This window comes from Gekko japonicus, unplaced genomic scaffold, assembly GCF_001447785.1.
Source record: "Gekko japonicus isolate JY-2015 unplaced genomic scaffold, Gekko_japonicus_V1.1 scaffold2338, whole genome shotgun sequence".
Taxonomy (NCBI): Eukaryota; Metazoa; Chordata; class Lepidosauria; order Squamata; family Gekkonidae; genus Gekko; species Gekko japonicus.
Window position 1 is genome coordinate 173,098 of NW_015176521.1, and position 18,984 is coordinate 192,081.

Consider the following 18,984-nt stretch of genomic DNA (forward strand, 5'->3'; position numbering starts at 1 on the left):
TTCTGAATCAGACCCTTGGTCCATCAAGGTCAGTATTGTCTACTCTGACTGACAGTGGCCTTCTAAGGCAGGGGTGTCAAACATGTGGCCCGGGGGCCAGATCTGCCCCCCGGAGGGCTTCTATCAGGCCCACAGTGGAACTGGCTGTCTTCTGCTTCTTCTTCCAATTCTGCTGCTGCTGCGTCATTGTAGGTTTGCAGCAGCTTACAGATACACACCTGATTGCAACAGCACAGACATTCTGATGCAATAATTCAGAGCAAGTGGTGTCAGTTATCAGACAACTGTTAAATAAACAAAATATTGCAAGAGTGCTAATGTTTTAAGCATGTTTTTATTTTAAGTTAAAAAAAAACTTTGTGTTTGTGTCCTTTATAAAGTTTATATCTGTGCTACCTGGCATTGCATTTTATGACACACGTGGCCCAGCCCAACAAGGTCTCATTTATGTCAGATCCGGCCCTCGTAACAAATGAGTTCAGCAACCCTGTTCTAAAGTCTCAGGTTGGAGGGGAGATACCAGGGATTGAACCTGGGACCTTCTGTATGACAAACAGAGGCTCTTCCACTGAGCCACAGCCCCTCCCCGTAACACAACCCTTGCTATGTTGTCACATTGTGTTTATGTGTCCAATGTCGATCATTCATACATATAATATAAAATTCTGAATTATTGATGCAGAAAAGCATGCTGAAAAATGCATGTGTTTTATGGTGCGAGGAAACTGAACATGGCATGGAAATAAAGAATCGTGGGTTCATTTCACACACAGGAGACGTGAACTCAAAATGTGGATTTTTTCCCCCCAGATCAGTGGAGATGACAGTTTGACACCAGCCCAAGCCCAGAACAGTGAAAAAGGAACCTCTTGGCTTTCCCACGTGACTGGAGCTCTTAAACAGACAGATACTTGGAATGGGCAGGGATCTTCTCACCCATCTTTTGTAAACGCTGGAATAATAGGTGGAATCTCCATGAATTACAATATCATTGCAATTAAGACATGGGGGTGGGGTGGGGAGAAGGGTTCTGTCTCTGTGCTTCTGAAATAGCAGTTCCCTTTGTAGGCACAGCTGGACTCTGTTAAAATTTAACTGTTGCTTAAGATTCCATTTCTTAATTAGGGATAAAACTTTAAAACAGCCCAGCTGCCATCAAAGCCGGGCATCTGGTACGGAGGCGTGAAGAAGGTGAGAACTGATGCAAAGTGATTGCTGGGGGGGGGACACGTCAAGGGGGGAGACATGGGCATGCCGAAATGTTTCCCGGAGTGGCTGAGGTATCATTTATTTGTCCGAAAATACCTCCCCCCTCCTTTTTGTTTGTTTGTTTGTTTGGTCTGGCACTCATTTGCACTTTTGAAGTGTTGGATGGAAACAGTCAAGATGGAAGGAATCAAAAATAAAAGAGACACACACACCCCGCACACTGTGGTATAATGAATAGTGGGTTGGCATAGACATGGCCGTTCCAAACCCATCTTGGTCATGCATTTATGCTCTGTATTCTTGGTGCTTGAGGGAGGCAACAGTGGGAGGCCTTCTAGTGTCCCGGCCCCACTGGTGGACCTCTTGATGGCACCTGGTATTTTTAGCAGAGTCTAATCTGGAGAACCAGGTTTGATTCCCCACTCCTCCTCTTCTCCTCCTCCTCCTCCTTAGAATCGCTTTGGACAGATTACCTCTGGCCCAAACTGACCACACAGGGTAGTTCTTGCCCCAAGGAAATGTCTGGTTTGCAGGGTTGCCAACTTCCAGGCGGTAGTTGGAGTACTTTTACCCGCAGTTTGATTTAGCTAAAGTTAGACGACCCCACTAAAAATAATCATGACGAAGTCCCACTGAAAACCTGGTATCTTCTCACTCCGTTAAGCTTGCCAACCTCCTGATGGGTCCTGGAGATCTCCTTGAAAAACGACTGATCTCCCAGTTTCCCTGGAGAGATCAGTTTCCCTGGAGAAAAATGCTGCTTTGAAGATTGGATCCCTCCCTTCCTCAAACACTGCCCTCCCCAGGCCCCACCCCCAAATCTTCAGGAATTTCCCAGCCCAGAGTTGGCAACCCTATCATTGACCAAAGTCTGAAGACTTGCTCCAGCATATTGGAGGAACAGCCACTTAAACTGAAGGAAGGTTCCTGAAGGATGATTGAATTCCCCCCCCCAATAGGATTAAAATTTACCTTAACTGCTAAGTTCCTCTGGTTCAAATTGATTTTTTTTAAAAAATTTCTTATTATGTAATTTGAATTTACAAGCCTATCAAAATTTTGAATCACGTTATAAAATAGTGTATGCATTACATCTCAAAGAACAGATATCATGTCATGGTAAAGGATCTGAATCTATTCGTTTCAATCGATCTCTTTTTAACCAAGTTAATAAAAGGAAGCAAGTGTCAAAAGAAATCTGGGCCTCTCTGCTTTGCACATCTTCTCGAACTTGAGACATTTCTGCAGTTTTTAAGGTACACCGACGACCATTCCTTGATAGAAAGGGGAGGCAACGAATGTCCCCTTTTAGGGCAAATTTGAACCTTCGCAGCAAAATTCATGGAATTCACTGCCACAAGAGGTGGTGACAGCTACAAGCATGGACTGCTTCAAGAGGGAATTAGATAAGCATATGGAGCAGAAGTCCATCAGTGGCTATTAGCCACAAGGTATAGATAGGAACTCTTAGGCTGGGGCAAGTGATGCTCTGTATTCTTGGTGCTTGGGAGGGGGGGCAACAGTGGGAGGGCTTCTAGTGTCCTGGCCCCACTGCTGGACCTCCTGATGGCACCTGGTATTTTTGGCCACTGTGTGACAGAGTGTTGGACTAGATGGGCCATTGGCCTGAGCCAACATTGGCGTCTCTTATGTTCTTATGTATGTTCTTAAAATTAAAAAAAAGCTAAAAATGGATGAGTTTAAGTAAAACTAAAGAACAGAGGCTAGAGATACTGGAAGGAAATTGGTTGATTTCAATGGGATTTGGTCAAAAGTAATGAGAGGTGCCAGTTCCAGGTTGGGAAATTCCAGGAGAATTTGTAGGTGGAGCCTGAAGAGGGTGGAGTTTGGAGACGGGAGGGACTCCAGTGGGGGTATAAGGCCATAGAGTCCACCTTCCAAAGTGGCCATTTTCACCTGGAGGATGGCAACCTTAAAAGTAATCATAGATGCATCAGGACCACAAGCACACGACCATCTCCATGTTATAGAATACAACAGAACAAAGCGTACAATGCAGATACTTGAAAACCAAACACCATGAATAAAGCTACTATGAACAATAAATGTATACTTTTCTAAAACTCAAACTATATTTATTCCAAAATGTATGTGTAATATAGCTCTTTTCATACTTTTTAATATCTATATATCTAATAGCCAAGTTGCCCCCTCTTCGCGGCCTTTATGACATAGAAGAATTTGGAGGAGGAGGAGGAGATTGGATTTATACCCTGCCCTTCACTCATAGTCTCAGAGCAGTTTACAATCCCCTTTCCCTTCCCCTCTCCACAACAGACACCCCATGAGGTAGGTGGGGCTGAGAGAGCTCTTTCCACAACTGTCCTTGAGAGAACAGCTCTGACAGAACTATAGCTTGCCCAAGGACATCCAGCAGCTGCAAGTGGAGGAGTGTGTCAGCATACTATCAGGTATGAAGCAAGATGACAGCCTAAGAAAGTAAATGGTGGAGATCATTCTGATCTGGTTGACAGCAGAATGAGTCATATGATCATGTCACCAGGTTAAGATTGCATCTCAGTTGCATCAGCTAAAATGATGTCACCATAAGTCAGCACTGATCACTGATTGGTGCTGAACATGTATATAAGTGTGTAAAGTACTTGTAGAGGTGTTCACTCTGTGAATGCCTTGCTGCGGAGCACTCTGCCGGATTGTACAGCGATTTGGAGTTGGAGAGTGCTATATGAACTGTGTATATATCTGTGTAAATAAATCCACTGTGAATAGTCAGCACTAGCAATCTGGTACGTGTGGTTACTAGACGCTTCATACGCTAACAGAGTGGGGAATCAAACCCAGTTCTCCCAGATTAGAGTTCGTGCACTTAACCACTACACCAAACTCCAGGAGCCCGTGTCTCTTGTAGTTCAAGGAGAGCTCCACCTTGCATAGTCTCAGAAGCTCCCTAAATGAGAGCCAGGGTGGTGTCGTGAGTAAGGGTGTTGGACTAGTATTGGGAGACTTGAGTTTGAATCCCTACTCATGTCATGGAAGCTCATTGGGTGACCCTGGGCCAGTCACACTCACTCAGCCTAACCTCCCTCACAGGGTTGTTGTAAAGATAAAACGGAGGAGAGGAGAACAATGTAGGCTGCTTTGGGTTCCCCCTGGGGAAGAAGGTGCGGTAGAGATGAACTGAATAAATAAATAGTGCCAGGGAACTAAGAAAGCTAAGGTCTGGCAGGATGAAGGGCTAAACTTCTCAAGTGGCTGAATAAAGGAGGAGGAGGAAAGTTGGATTTATATCCCGCCCTTCACTACCCAAAGGAGTTTCAGAGCGGCTTACAATCTCCTTTCCCTTCCCCTCCCCACAACAGGCACCCTGTGAGGTAAGTGGGGCTGAGAGAGCTCTTTTGAGAACTGCTCATAAGACAACAGCTCTGAGAGAACTTGCGACTGACCCAAAGTCACACCAGCAGCTGCATGTGGAGGAGTGGGAATCGAACCCGGTTCTCCCAGATTAGAGTCCGCGCTCCTAACCACGACACCAAACCGTAGCCATTGATGGGCCCTCTCCCCCACAAGCTGTCTAACCCCCTTCAAAGCCTCTGTGCTCATGGCGATCACCATGTTCCTTGGCCATGACTTCCACAAAACAGACCTTCAGCTTGACTAATCAAGGCAAAAAAAACCCCCACCCCACACTTTTTAAATGTATACTTACAACACCTTGAAGCTACCTTCCTCTAAGCATATCTTTTATGGGACCAGTTTCCCATTGATCTTGATTTATTAATACCATTAAAAACTTTTGGGCTTCCAAAGGAAGGAAGTACTAAAGGAAATGAGAATATTACTGGATAAGAGCAGTTTCCCCCTCTGACAGAAGGAAAGGCGCCGATTTGGCCACCTGACAGGAAGACAATCTTTTCTTTGTCCCAGGCCCTGCCCTCGAGAGTGATACAAAGTGGCTTTCCTTGTTATCTGCCAGTTGTTTGAGTTCCTCCGCCAATGCATTGTGACAACACGAGAAAGTGACCATATTTTTATTTTAACAATTGGCTTGACTCTTGCAGGTTTTTCTCCACACGGAGTGTGTCTGAGGGGGAAGAAACTAGATCTCTCTCAGCTTTTTCAGCGTTGGCCTCATTTCTCTCTTGTAAAGATGTCTCCATTTATAGATTTATTTTGTACTCTTGTCTTGGAGACAGAATGTATCTGGGTTGGGGTGTTTTTTTTTTAGTCCCTCTTTCTCTGTTCTGTCACTTCCAATTCACAGTTGCTAAGCGTTCCAAGAACTCACCAGAGGGACCCTCTCATAGTGTGATTTGAAAACTTTGAAATAACACCTACCAGCAGAAGCGCCATATGCTCCAAAGTTTCACAATGAACTGACGGGAGCGCTCCGGATAGCATTTGAAAATCCCAAACAGTTCCAGCCTTCGCTACCAACAAAAGCCACTCCAGTTAGAGTTAGGCCCATACCAGCCAAAGAAAGAGATGATTTCTTCCTCTTCCCCAAATTTCCTTCGTTATAGACTGCTGCTAACCTGCATAATGGTACCCTGGGGGTGCCCTTAAAAGCAGAAAGACAAAGATTTTTGTGTGGAAAGGTAACATTGCAGATTCTGGGTTGGAAATTTTCTGGAGATCTGGGAGGGGGTGGGATGGACCGTGGGGAGGGAAAGGATCTTTGATAGGGTTGCCAGAACCCCAGTCGGGGCGGGGTTTCCCCCGACTTCTGGTTGGCGGGGGAAGCCACACCCCCAAATAGGCACATCGCCCTGCGACATCATCACATCGGGGACATCAGGGGTTGATGCTCTAGTTTTTGATGAAACTCTATGGTTTTGCCCCAAAACTAGAGCGGCATGCCCTGACGTCCCCAAGATAATGACATCATTTCCCGGTGACATTATCACCAGAGGAGAGGCAGGATCCCCCTGCCGGCAGCCAGGTAGGACCTGGCAACCCTAGTCTTGGTGGTGTACAACGCCATCGGGTCCACCCTCCAAAAAAGCCATTTTCTCCAGTGGAACTGACCTCTGTAGTCTTGCCAGAGAAGACTGCAAGCATCCCCCAGAGACAAGGATTTGTCAGTCCAGTGGCCCACCATTTGATTGGGATCAGAGGTCATTTCGGGGGGGAACGCGGGGGAACACAGTTCCCCCGGGTGAGGTACAGGGGGCGGGGCACATGATGAAGCCCTGCCCCCTGCTTCTGCCACCCCGCTTCCAGCCCTCATTCAGCCAGGAGGAGGCAGGACAAGAGGGAGGGTAAGTTGCTTCCTCCCTGCCTCTCCCCACCCCTGCCTGCCTGGGGCCAGGGAGGGCCTTCGCGGGGCTTCCTTGCACTCTCGCCGGCCTTGCAGGTCCACCGCCGGGCCCCTCATGGGGCTCGGCAGTGGAGCTGCAAGGCCGTTGGTGGCGGCCGGGACCGTTGGGGGTGGGGTGTGTGGCCTTATGACACACTTCCGGTGATGTCAGGAGGTGTGGCCTTATGACACACTTCCGGTGATGTCAGGGGGTGTGGCATATGCTAATGAATTATGCTAATGAGTCCCCCTAGCTCTTTTTCTACGAAATGACCCCTGATTGGGATGCCAACCTCCAAGTGGTGGCTGGAGATCTCCTGGAATTACAACTGATCTCCAGGCAACAGAGATCAGTTTACCTGGAGAAAATGGCTGCTTTGGAAGGTGGACTCTGTGACATTATACCTCGTTGAAGTCCCTCCCCTCCCCAAACCCTGCCCTCCTCAGGCTCCGCTCTCCAAATCCCCAGGTATTTCCCAGTCCGAAGCTGGTAACCCTAGTAGGGCCGGACACACTCCAGCCAATATGGGGGCATCAAGAGACATCAAGCACAGATCACTCAGTTTTAGGGTTGCTAGCCCTCCAGTGGAGGTGTGCATCCCCTGTTGCCAGGCCCTACCCCCACACACACACACTGCTGGCAGGGAGACTTACCGGGAGAAAGAGGAAGGCCCAGACCCTGTTGTCCGCATTGGCACGAAATGATGTCATCACGCCAGCGACATCTAGTCAACGCTCTGGTTTCTGGGCAAAAACTCTATGGTAGAAGCCTTTTTTACCATAGAGTTTTTGTCCAAATACCAGAGCATCACAGGGATGTCACAGTGTGATGATGTCACTTCCTGTGCGACATCAGCCACATGGCCTGGGCCTTCCTCTTTCTCCTGTTGTCTCCCCCCACCCCCCACCTCTTGCCAGGATGGACCGGGCAACACTGTGCAGTTTTCCCCCTCTGTGTGTGGATGTATATCTGATCAGGGCAGTTCGGCTGCGGTTGGATTAGAGGTGGGGTGTCGAACTCATTTGTTATGAGGGCCGGATCTAACATAAATGAGACCTCGTTGGGCCGGGCCATGTGTGTCATAAAATATAATGCCAGATAGCGGAGATATAAACTTTATAAAGGACACAAACACTATGAGAGATTTTTAAAACTTTAAATAAAACATGCTTAAAACACTAGCACTCTTGCAATATTTTGTCTATTTAACAGTTTCTGATAACTGACACCTCTTGCTCTGAGTTATTGCAGCAGCAGAACTGGAAAAGGAAGCAGGAAACAGCCAGGGCCTTGCGGACTGGATTGCAGCCCTCCGAGGGCCTGATCTGGCCCCCGGGCCGCATGTTTGACACCCTTGGATTAGAGATTCTGTTTATCACCGGATGGTGGTGGAAACCGCTGTCAAGTCACACCTGCCTTAAGGTGACCCTGTAGGGTTTTCAACGCAGGAGACATTCAGCGGTGGTTTGCTATTGCTCGCCGTCGTGCAGCTACCCTTGACTTCCAGGGTGGTCTCTCATTCAAATACGAACCAGGGATGACCCTGCTTAGCTTCCAAGATCGGATGTAGCCTGGGCTACAAAGCCCTGAATGGCCTTGCGCTCACGAGAATGCAGGCAGCCGCTCTGCCTCAACAGCTTTGCTCACCTGAGTAAAAACTCCTGAAAGTGCCACCCTGCAAATGCATGAGACTGGCAACTGACCGCCCAGGGAAATTCTCTGTGGTGGGTCCCACTTTGTGGAACGGCCTGCCGGAGAAAGGCTACCAGGCATCTGTCGTTCTGCAGACTGCATCACAGATATGTCTCAGGAGGAGGGCATTTCTTTTTTTAAAAGTGGGGTTAAAACTAGGGTTGCCAACCTCCAGGTGTTAACTGGACTGGAGGTCTCCCACTATTGCAACTTATTTGGGGGTGAGGTTTGGAGAGGGGAGGGACTTCAGTGGGGTATGATGCCATAGAGTCCGTCCCCCAAAGCAGCCATTTTCTCCAGGGGAGCTGATCTCAGTAGTCCAGAGATCAGTTGTAATTCCAGGAGATTTACAGGTCCCACCTGGAGGTTAGCAAAGACAAGACAAGGGCCATGGTGGAACAATGCAAAACAGAGAAGCACCGTGTACAAACACAAACTAGATTTCATCACAAATGTATATATTATAATAATAATTTTATAACAAATGTATAGATATTATTATAATATTATAACAAATTTATATAATAATAATTTTAAATTTTAATATAATAATAATTTTTATACATGTGTGCAGAGGTCATTTCGGGGGGGATCGCGGGGGACCGCAGTTCCCCCGGGTGAGGTACCGGGGGGTGGGGCACATGACAAAGCCCCGCCCCCTGCTTCTGACCGCCCCGCTTCCGGCCCTCATTCAGCCAGGAGGAGGCAGGAGAAGAGAGAGGGTAAGTTGCTTCCTCCCTGCCTCTCCCCCCCCCTGCCTGCCTGGGGCCAGGGAGGCCCTCCCTGCCTCTCCTTGCACTCCCGCCTGCCTTGCAGGTCCACCGCCAGGCCCCTCATGGGGCTCGGCAGGGCGGCAGCGGCCGGGACCGTTGGGGGTGGGGTGTGTGGCCTTATGACACACTTCCGGTGATGTCAGGGGTTGTGGCCTTATGACACACTTCCGGTGATGTCAGGGGGTGTGGCATATGCTAATGAGTTATGCTAATGAGTTCCCCTAGCTCTTTTTCTACGAAACGACCTCTGCATGTGTGAAATTAAACAAGCAAATATCTGATGCACACAAAACCACACAATAACATACAAGATAAGAGACAATCTGCTGGAGTGAAACAATGCAGAAATACTTACCTTATGTCCAACTAGAAATAAGGCCCGTTGTGGAAATAAATACAACGAGATCTAGAAAGAGGCTCTGGGAGAGTGCTCTGGCTTTGGGCAAACAGTGTCAGTCTGCTTTTAAAACATGAACCTGGGACCTGCACACCACCAGAATACAGCAGGTTCCATATGCAACTGACATTCCAACTGCCTTGCGGAGGGGGGGGGAGTTTGAGGTGTGGAATGGACTGAAGTCCAATCAGCTTCCATATGCAAAAGACCAGGTTGTCGCAGCAGTTGTGGTGTGGGCGGGACCCGGGCTTTGCCTTCTGATTGGTGGCAATATATGCTGAGGAGCAGTGCCATCAGCCATACATTTTAGAATTAGAACTTTGGCACCCACTATTCAATTATATATAAGGAGAGATATGCTGGAGTGAAACAATGCAGAAATACTTACCTTATGTCCAGCTACCGAAAGGAATAATCCAAAATTCTTATTTTCAAAGCTTGCCACTTATTGCTAAAAGCAATCCATCAGTCCTGTCACTACAGGAGAAGCGATCCAACGGCTCCACCGGATGTACAAGCCGTTTCCAGCTTTCTTTCTCGAGAACCGCTTTACTACAATGTAAAACGAAACCTTTACGGATTTTTTTAAATCTACTATACATTTTAATGTGCAATAAGCATAAATAAATTCTTACCAATTCCTTGTATAAATTATTTTCTGGAATCAATCTCCATCCTTATAACAACATATGTACTTTCCCCATGGGGTTAAGGTTCTTAACAAAGTCAGTTAGCAGACACCATTTTATGAGGTCTAGCCTGAAACAACTGTCAGCACTCCACAAGGTTGAATGAAACAGTCAATTACTAATTACTTAGGTAGTTTTACATTTCTAAAAGGAACATGCATTGTTACAAACTAGCAAGAAATTAAAGGAACAGGAGGTCTAGCCTGAAACAGGCATCGCATCGCTTTATAATATATAAATTTGTTATAAAATCATTAATTTTCTAGTTATTTGTACACGGTGTTTCTCTGTTTCCCACCTGGAGGTTGGCAACCCTATCTACTGAGCTGGCTAACATGGGGGCCCAGGTTGAGAGGCATGGACTGAGAGCCAAGGGCCAAGAGCGCTTTGGTTTGCACCAGGGGTCGTTTCGTAGAAAAAGAGCTAGGGGAACTCATTAGCATAACTCATTAGCATATGCCACACACCCTGACATCAGGGGCCCGGCGGAGGACCTGCAAGGCCTGCGGGAGTGTGAGGAAGCCCCGCCAAGGCCCTCCCTGGCCCCAGGCAGGCAGGGGTGGGGAGAGGCGGGGAGAAAGCAACTTACCCTCCCTCTTCTCCTGCCTCCTCCTGGCTGAATGAGGGCTGGAAGCGGGGCGGCCGGAAGCAGGGGCGGGGCTTCATCGTGTGCCCCGCCCCTCCGCACCTCACCCGGGGGAACTGCGATCCCCCATGATCCCCCCCGAAATGACCTCTGGTTTGCACCCAAGAACTCGCTCTCTTCTCAGGTTCAGTACTTACAAGCAGAGGAGAGACATTCAGCCCAGATGGTATTCTGGTGATGCCAGCAGGATCTTCCCAGCTTCTTCCCCTGCATCAAAGCCCTGTACACAGAATAGGGTTGCCACCTCTGGGATGGGAAATTCCTGGAGATTTTGGCTGTGGACTTTGGGGAGGGGAGGGACCACAGCATGGGAACGATGCCCTGGAGTCCACCTTCCAAAGCAGCCATTTCCTCCAGAGGAACGGACCTCTGTCGCCTGGAGACGAGTTGTAATAGTGGGACATCTCCAGCCACCCCCTGGAGGTTGGCAACCTTTTCCAAAGAGCTTTTTTTAAAAAAATTCAGATATACAAGACAAACATTAACAAACATACACACACAAATACACATTGGGGAAAATTTCGCAGTATCATTTTTAAGCATAGCGACACAGAAGTAGGTATGTACAGCATCCTTTTGCACGTGGGACTGAATAGGAAAGCTGGTAGTTCACAAAAGGGGTGCCGATCGATCACTTGGCATTCGCTAACATAATCTGGACCAACATTTGTAGAGTGCTTGCGTTCCATGTAGATGTAGTTACATGCATTCAAGCTTCATGTCAGCTGGAAATGGAGACTCGAAGGTTAAACCGGCAATGGCCAGCTCGCCCTGGTGCTCAGGGACTTCTCTGTTCTTCAAGTTGTACTGTCATCTCAGGGCTGCCAATGGGTTTTGCCATCGAGGTTGTCACCTTCTTAACAGTAAAGGGCGTTACGTTTACATTTACGGAGCTTGTATCCTCTGCCACAGCATGACATGTGGAGTCCAAAGAAAGACAATGTATAATGTGTGGTTTGTCCTTACGACAACACTGGGTTGGATCTCATAGAGTCATAGAGCTGGAAGGGACCTCCAGGGTCATCTAGTCCAACTCCCTGCACAATGCAGGACATTCACAAACCCAGTGACCTCTGTTCCACTCCCAGAAGATGACAAAAAACCTCCAGGATCCCTGGCCAAACTGGCCTGGAGAAAAATTGCTGCCTGATCCCCAAGTGGCGATTAGCATGGCGTGTAAGAAAGGGCCACAAGAACTAAGCCCTGAGGCAACCCTCCCTGACCTCCCTCTCATGATCTGCCTAAGTTCACAGAATCAGCATTGCTGTCAGGTGGCCATCTAGCCTCTGTTTGAAAACCTCCAGAGAAGGAGAGCCCACCACCTCCCGAGGAAGAATCCTGTTCCACTGGGGAACCCCTCTAACTGTCCGGAGGTTCTTCCTAATGTTTAGCCGAAAACTGATTTAATTCCAACCCACTGGTTCTGGTGCGACCTTTTGGGGCAACAGAAGACAACTCTGCACCATCCTCTTGACAGCCCTTCAAGTCCTTGAAGATGGTGATCATCTCACCTCTCAGTCGTCTCCTCTCCAGGCTAAACGTACCTAGGTTGCTGACTGCACAAGGAGCTAGCTCATTAGCCCTTCCTTCCAAATCAGGGCTAGTGCCAGGTTTCGAGGGGCCCTTTGCAGACAGTGCCCAGAGGCTCTCTCCTCTGCCCACCACCAGGCTGCCCCCATACTTTTCCACCCCTACCCCTGTATGCCCTCCACCTTCTCCCAGTGGTAAGCCATCCCACTGCCCATGCTCAGTTGCCTGCAGCTCCCGCACACCCTTTCCTGGACTGCACTTAAAATAAAAACATGCTTAAAACATTAGCACTCTTGCAATATTTTGTTTATTTAACAGTGTCTGATAACTGACACCTCTTGCTCTGAATTATTTCATCAAAATGTCTGTGCTGTTGATGCTGTTCAGGTGTGTATCTGTAAGCTGCAAACCTATGATGACACAGCAGCAGCAGCAGAACTGGAAAAAGAAGCAGAAGACAGCCAGTTCCACTGCAGACATAATAGAAGCCCTCCGGGGGCCACATGAGGCCCCCGGGCCACATGTTTGACACCCCTGGTCTATGGTATTCCATAGAGTACACTGTCTAAAGCTGCCGTTTCCTCCAGGGGGACTGATCTCTGTAGTTTGGAGACCAGATGTAATTCCAGGAGAACTCCAGGCCACACCTGAAGGATGGCAACCCTACCCACTGGCCTTTTCCTTTCTTTCAGTTCCTTCTATCTCATAGACCATGTGGGCCATTCCACACACATTGAGAGTCAGTTTGGTGTAGTGGTTAGGAGGCTCTAATCTGGGGAAACCGGGTTTGATTCGCCGCTTCTCCACAAACAGCTGCTGGTGTGACCTTGGGTCAGTTACAAGTTTTCAGAGCTCTTTTCTCACAAGCATTTCTCGCGAGAGCTCTCTCAGCCCTCCCCCTACCTCACAGGGTGTTGTGGGGAGGGGAAGGGAAAGGGATTGTAAGCCGCTCTGAGACTCTTTCAGGTAATGAAGGGCAGCGTATAAATTCAACCTCTTCCTCCTCCTCCTCCGCAGGAAATCTAGATTTGTGACTGCGTATACACTTGACACCTCTGGTACCTCTGTATACACAGTGTATACACAGAAGTACCTCTGGTGAAAAGCCATATTTTGGAAAAAATAAAATCCCCCCCTCATTCACAAATGGGAATGTGGGAAGCTGCTCTTTCTCTTCTGAGAGCCAGTTTGGTGTAGTGGTTAAACGCGCAGACTCTAACCTGGGAGAACCGGGTTTGATTCCCCACTCCTCCACTTGCACCTGGCTGGATGACCTTGGGCAAGCCATAGTTCTGCCAGAGCTGTCCTTGAAAAGAAGCAGTTTCTGTCAGAGCTCTCTCAGCCCCGCCTCCCTCCCAGGGTGTCTGTTGTGGGGAGGGGAAGGGAAAGGAGTTTGTAAGCCGCTCTGAGACTCTGAGTGAAAGGCAGGGTATAAATCCAATCTCCTCCTCTTCCTCCTCTTCTTCCCATCCTCAGTTCCTCAGCATCCTCTACAGAGCCTTCAAACGGAACAAATGCCCTTCTTTTGTCCTGCAAACTGGCCAGCCCCATCTGCGGCAGGGATGGCAAACCCAATCGCTTTAGCACGAGCAGAATTCTCTTAACGTTCAACCCCGGTCGGCTTCATCTGCTGCGTGGTTTTGTGACAGGTGGATTCTTTCCCTCTTCCTAACACTGATAACTCCGTGTCCCCTTTTTGATAATAAGACGGAGCAAGGAGGGATATCTTTTTGAATCAATCAAAGGCAAACTTCACATAAAACACAAGCTGTTCCCTTTGTGGTTAATTTTCATCCAGCTGCACTTAACTACTGATGGAGCCAGCAGAGAAAACTACTTGGCAACAGTTCCTAATTAGGGGACGTTAATTACTGCTAAATACTATACAGTTTCAATGTTATAAGAGTTCATCTCCATCAATGTTATTACAGTACTAAAGGAATTAATAATGATTTCAGACTTGGAAACGGTTGCCAAAGTACCCATTAGTTTAGAGTTTTAAAAGGGGCTCCACAATGCTGCTCTGGGTACCGACGTTCCCACAAAAGGCTCGGAGCCAGTCACGCTTTGCATTCCTATTAGAACAGGGAGAGAGGCCTCCAGCCAAAGGACATGGCCAGAGTTTTTTCAAAGGAGGATTCGTTTATTTATCAAACCATTTACACCCTCTCTTTCGCTGAAGCAGTGAAGAAATAATCGATCCAACGGTTTAAAACCCCCGCAGTTACAGAACTGCAAAAAGATAAATATCGGCTAAGATCCAGCATCAAATCACAATCAATAACTGTGAACCATAACACGGGGGTGGGGGGGAGCAGAAATGCGAATTGAAACTAGCTGAAGCCCCCGCCCAACTGCTTTCGAAAGCTTTAACCTGACAGGAAAATAACATTAAGACAAATCTCCCTGGGAAAGGAATTTCATTGTCTCGGTGCCAATGCTGAAAAGTCTCCGTTTCTTGTTTATTTACTTACTTCATTCGTGCCCTGCCTTTCTCCCCTGTGTGACTTAAGTCATTCCTCTCTCCTCCATTTTATCCTCACAACAGCCCTATGAAATAGGTTAGGCTGACAGCATGAGACTAGGGCTGCCAAGCCCCCACAGCAGATCCTGTTTCCCACCACCACTCCGACATCACTTCCAGGGTCAGTCCTCTCTAGGAATCAGCGGAAACTCTATGGTGTGACTAGGGTTGTCAGCCTCCAGGATGGAGATCTCCTGGAATGACAGCTGAGCTCCAGATGACAGAGATCAGTTTCCCTGGAGAAACTGGCTGCTTTGGGGGGTGGCATTATACCCCACTGAGATCCTCCCCTCCCTAGGCTCCATCACCTAATCTCCAGGAATTTCCAACCCTAGGTGTGACCTCACTTCCCGGTTTTCTCCAGAAGTGACATCATACATCACTGATGGCGCCTGCGTGTTCCTGCCCCCCCCGTCCCCCCATGGCAGGCATGTGACTGGCCCAAGGTCACCCAGCAAACTTCCATGGCAGCGAGGAAATTCAGACCTCGCTCTCCAAGACCCTAGTCTGACACTCTGACCACCACACCACACTGGCTCTCATCCTCGTATGAGCCAAACTCATGTCTTTAGTACATATACAGAAAGACCTATGAGAATGATCTCAAAGTATGGGTGATCTAGGAGAATCTCTGAAAGTAAGCAGTCTCTCTTACCAATAGATCACATTTTTATCCTATCTTTCCCTCAATGAGCTCAAGGCTCAGTTCTCCCCTCTCTATTTTACCCTCACAACAACCCTGTAAGGTAGGGTAGGCTAGGAGAAAATGACTTGCCTAAGATCACTCTGTGAGCTTCATGGGTGTGTTGCCAAGACAATTAGAATTTAGGTTAAATTATTTATTTGAATATTTTTACTCCACTCAGCTCAGGGTGGCTCACAGTAATAATTAACGCATTAAAAACAACAACCAAATACTTCCTCCCCTGCTGAAAGATGCCTTCTCTTCATACCCCATCAAAAGCCCTGGCAAATGAGTAGGCCTTGCAGCACCTGCTGAAGATCTCCAGTGAGATGGCACCCCTCACCTCTTCAGGGGGCTCATGGTGGGAGCCACAATGGAAAAGGCCCAGACTATGGTCAATGACAGGTATAAGAACACAAGAAGAGGCCTGCTGGATCAGGCCGATGGTCCATCTAGTCCAGCCTCCTGTCTCACACAGTGGCCAGCCAGTTTCTATGGAGGGTCAACAAAAGGACAGAGAGGCCGAGGCCTTCCCCTGATGTTGCCTCCTGGGATTCAGAGGATTAGTGCCTCTGGATGTGGAGGTTCCCCTCAGTCATGGTTAGTACTGTAGCTGTTCATTCCTGTGGCAGGGCATCCTAAAAGGGGGAACAGCCAGGAGGTGGCAGCATGAAGACTGTAGCTGCCACACACACAGGAACATATGGAAGGAGATGGTTCTTCAGCTATGTGGGCCCTGGGCCGGGAAAGGCTTTAAAGGTCATAAACAATGCCTTGAATTGAACCGGGGAAACGACTGGCACCTAGTGTGGAGGTGTTTCAAAAGGGGCAAGCTATGCTCCCTGAGTCCTAGGGTTGCTACCCTGTGGGTAGGTATGGAAAAATATATGACACTGTGTATAATTGATGTATGCTTAGCGGGGGTTGGAAGCTCCGTCTGGGAGCTTTGTGTGCGCCGCAATGACGTCACCGGAAGTGACGTCATCGCACCGGGCATGCCATCGAGGGATGCTCTAGCATTCGGCCTTCAAACTCTATGGTAACATACAGTTTTAATGCTGAATGCTAGAGTGTTCCCCGACAATGTACCCAGTGTGATGATGTCACCTCCAGGTGACGTCATCACGCCAGGCATGTCGGCCCGATTCTGGCACTTTGGGGGCAGGGTTCCCCCCAGCGGCCAGATCCAAGCCAGTGGATCGGGGGCCTCTAGAGCGGGCAAACCCCCGTCCCCCGGGGGACCTGGCAGCCCTATGTATGCTTAAGATAGATCCATTTTATGCTTTTTCTTATCTTTTTTTAAAAAAAAAAATTTATAGTGTTATATAAATATTGGTGTCAAGTATTACCAAACATAGGTTTCACCCAAACAATATATCAAAGTGCAGGTTTACACTATGTTCAAGGAAGGAAGGAAGGTGTCATGCCTGCCCCTGCTGATGCCATGCCTGCCCTTGCTGATGCCCCTGAGGAGGCACCTGCCAGCCAGGAGCCTGTGGACTTACAGGCTCCTGAGGACAGTACTGCAGCAGAAAGGCAAAGACTGGATCCTGTAGCTGAAAGCTATCTAAGTGGTGAGGAGGATAGAGCCTCCCAGGGAACACCTGCAAGGGATCAGTCTCTGCTGCAGCCCAGTAATTCATCATCAGACTCGCCTCCACCTGTAACCAGGCTCAGGAATGTAAGAAGACAACAGCTGAGAGAGCAAAGGCAGAATGCACGCATGCGTGCCAGAAGATCTCTTAGCCCTGATTACTGACAGGATCCTGTCCTCACTCCTGGCTAGCTAATGAGTTGATTAGCTAGCACTGTATATATGCAAGTCTGTTGCCAGCAGTCATTTGTGCTGGCAAATGTTGTTTGTCAGGACCTGAATCCTTGCATCTCTGCTCCAGACCTTGTGGAATTCTTCTCGGCTTGATCCTCGGCTTTTGACCTTTGGCTTTGTTGACCCTGCGTTCATCTCTGACTCCTCTGGTATTGTTGTGATTTATGGACTTGAAACTTTGGTATGTCTGACCCTGCTTTTGGACTGTGATTTAAACCTGCTTGAACCTTGCTACCTGATTTGCCCGGCTTGACCTCGGACTGTTCCTGGACTTTTGCTTGCTTGTCCGCCCTCCTCAGGCTCCACCCACAAAATCTCCATTTATTTCCCAACCGACCGCTGGCAACCCTATCCCTGACGATAGCTGGGTTATTCCGCATTTTGAACTAGCTGTGACTTCTGGGTTGTTTTCAAGGACAGCCCAACACCGAGTGTGTTTAAGTTATCAAACAACGAGTTTACAGAAGCACAGATCAGCAAGGCCAGATCAGCTAAGTCTGAGAAGGGAGAGAGCTGGTGGATGCTGTTGATAGAAGGAACTTATGGCCACTACTTGCTTTTCAACCAGGGAGGCCAAGTTCATGAGAACCCAGAAGCTCTTAACCTGCTCTGCGAAAGTCAAAAATCACCCTTCCTGGCCAGCATGTCTTGTCTGGATTCAATTTCAGCTTATTCTGCTTTCGCTACCTGACCATGGCCTCGAAGCACCCAAAACCGATCGAAGCAGACTCATTTCCATTGCTGTCAACACCAGAATGGCTTCAGTCCAGACGCTCTCCATTAATTGTGCTACAAGTCTGGCAAGGTGGCCAATTGAAACCGCAAGCACATCAACACATTGTGAAGCAGAATCACTCTGCTCTCCAAGATAGAAGGACAGATGGACTCCCATTCTAGCTGTACCTGAGGAAGTGAGCAGTGACTCAGGAAAGCTCATCCCCTGCCACAAATTTTGTTAGTCTTTAAGGTGCTGCTGGACTCTTGCTCTTTCCAGCTGAAACATTATTATCCCTGAAACAAACAATTATTTTGTTTAGAAAAAACCCTCATTCGAACATTACTTATGATCTATCAGAACACCACAAGGTTTTATTTCATGCATACATCCACAGGCCTGTCATTCTCCCCCATCAGTTTATTTTCAGCAGTGGTGTGTGGAGAAGCACTCTTCCTCTTTCCCATCATCGCTTAACAAGAGCGCATGACTATTATGTTTCTTGTCATACTGTAGCCCATTAACTCATTCACAGTGACAGGAAAAACCTGGGTACCATCAAGGGGAAAAAATATGCTGTTTCTATGGTATTCTCAAAGATGCCTCATGATGCCCTTGCTTTGGAACCTGTCTATTGCATTACCACACCACCATCCACTCCTAAAGCAATATGAGACTGGAGATTCGTAAGTGCTGGATCAGGTAAAGGCACGTCTTGTCCAGGATTCTGTGTCCCACGGCAGCCAACAGAGCCAGTTTGGTGTAGTGGTTAAGTGCGCGGACTCTAATCTGGGAGAACCGGGTTTGATTCCCCACTCCTCCACTTGCACCTAGCTGGATGACTTTGGGCAAGCCGTAGCTCTGATAAGAGCTGTTCTTGAAAAAGAGCAGTTTCTGTCAAGAGCTCTCTCAGCCCCGCCTACCTCACAGGGTGTCTGTTGTGGGGAGGGGAAGGGAAAGGAGATTGTAAGCCGCTCTGAGACACCTTTGGGTAGTGAAGGGTGGGGTATAAATCCA

At 48.2% G+C, this 18,984-nt stretch overlaps 1 non-coding gene across 1 annotated transcript; it reads right to left on the reverse strand.

Moving 5' to 3' along the window:
- Window positions 1-511: 511 nt before the first annotated feature.
- TRNAD-GUC lies at window positions 512-583 on the reverse strand. Its single transcript has one exon. It is a non-coding gene; the product is annotated as a tRNA-Asp (tRNA).
- Window positions 584-18,984: the final 18,401 nt, after the last annotated feature.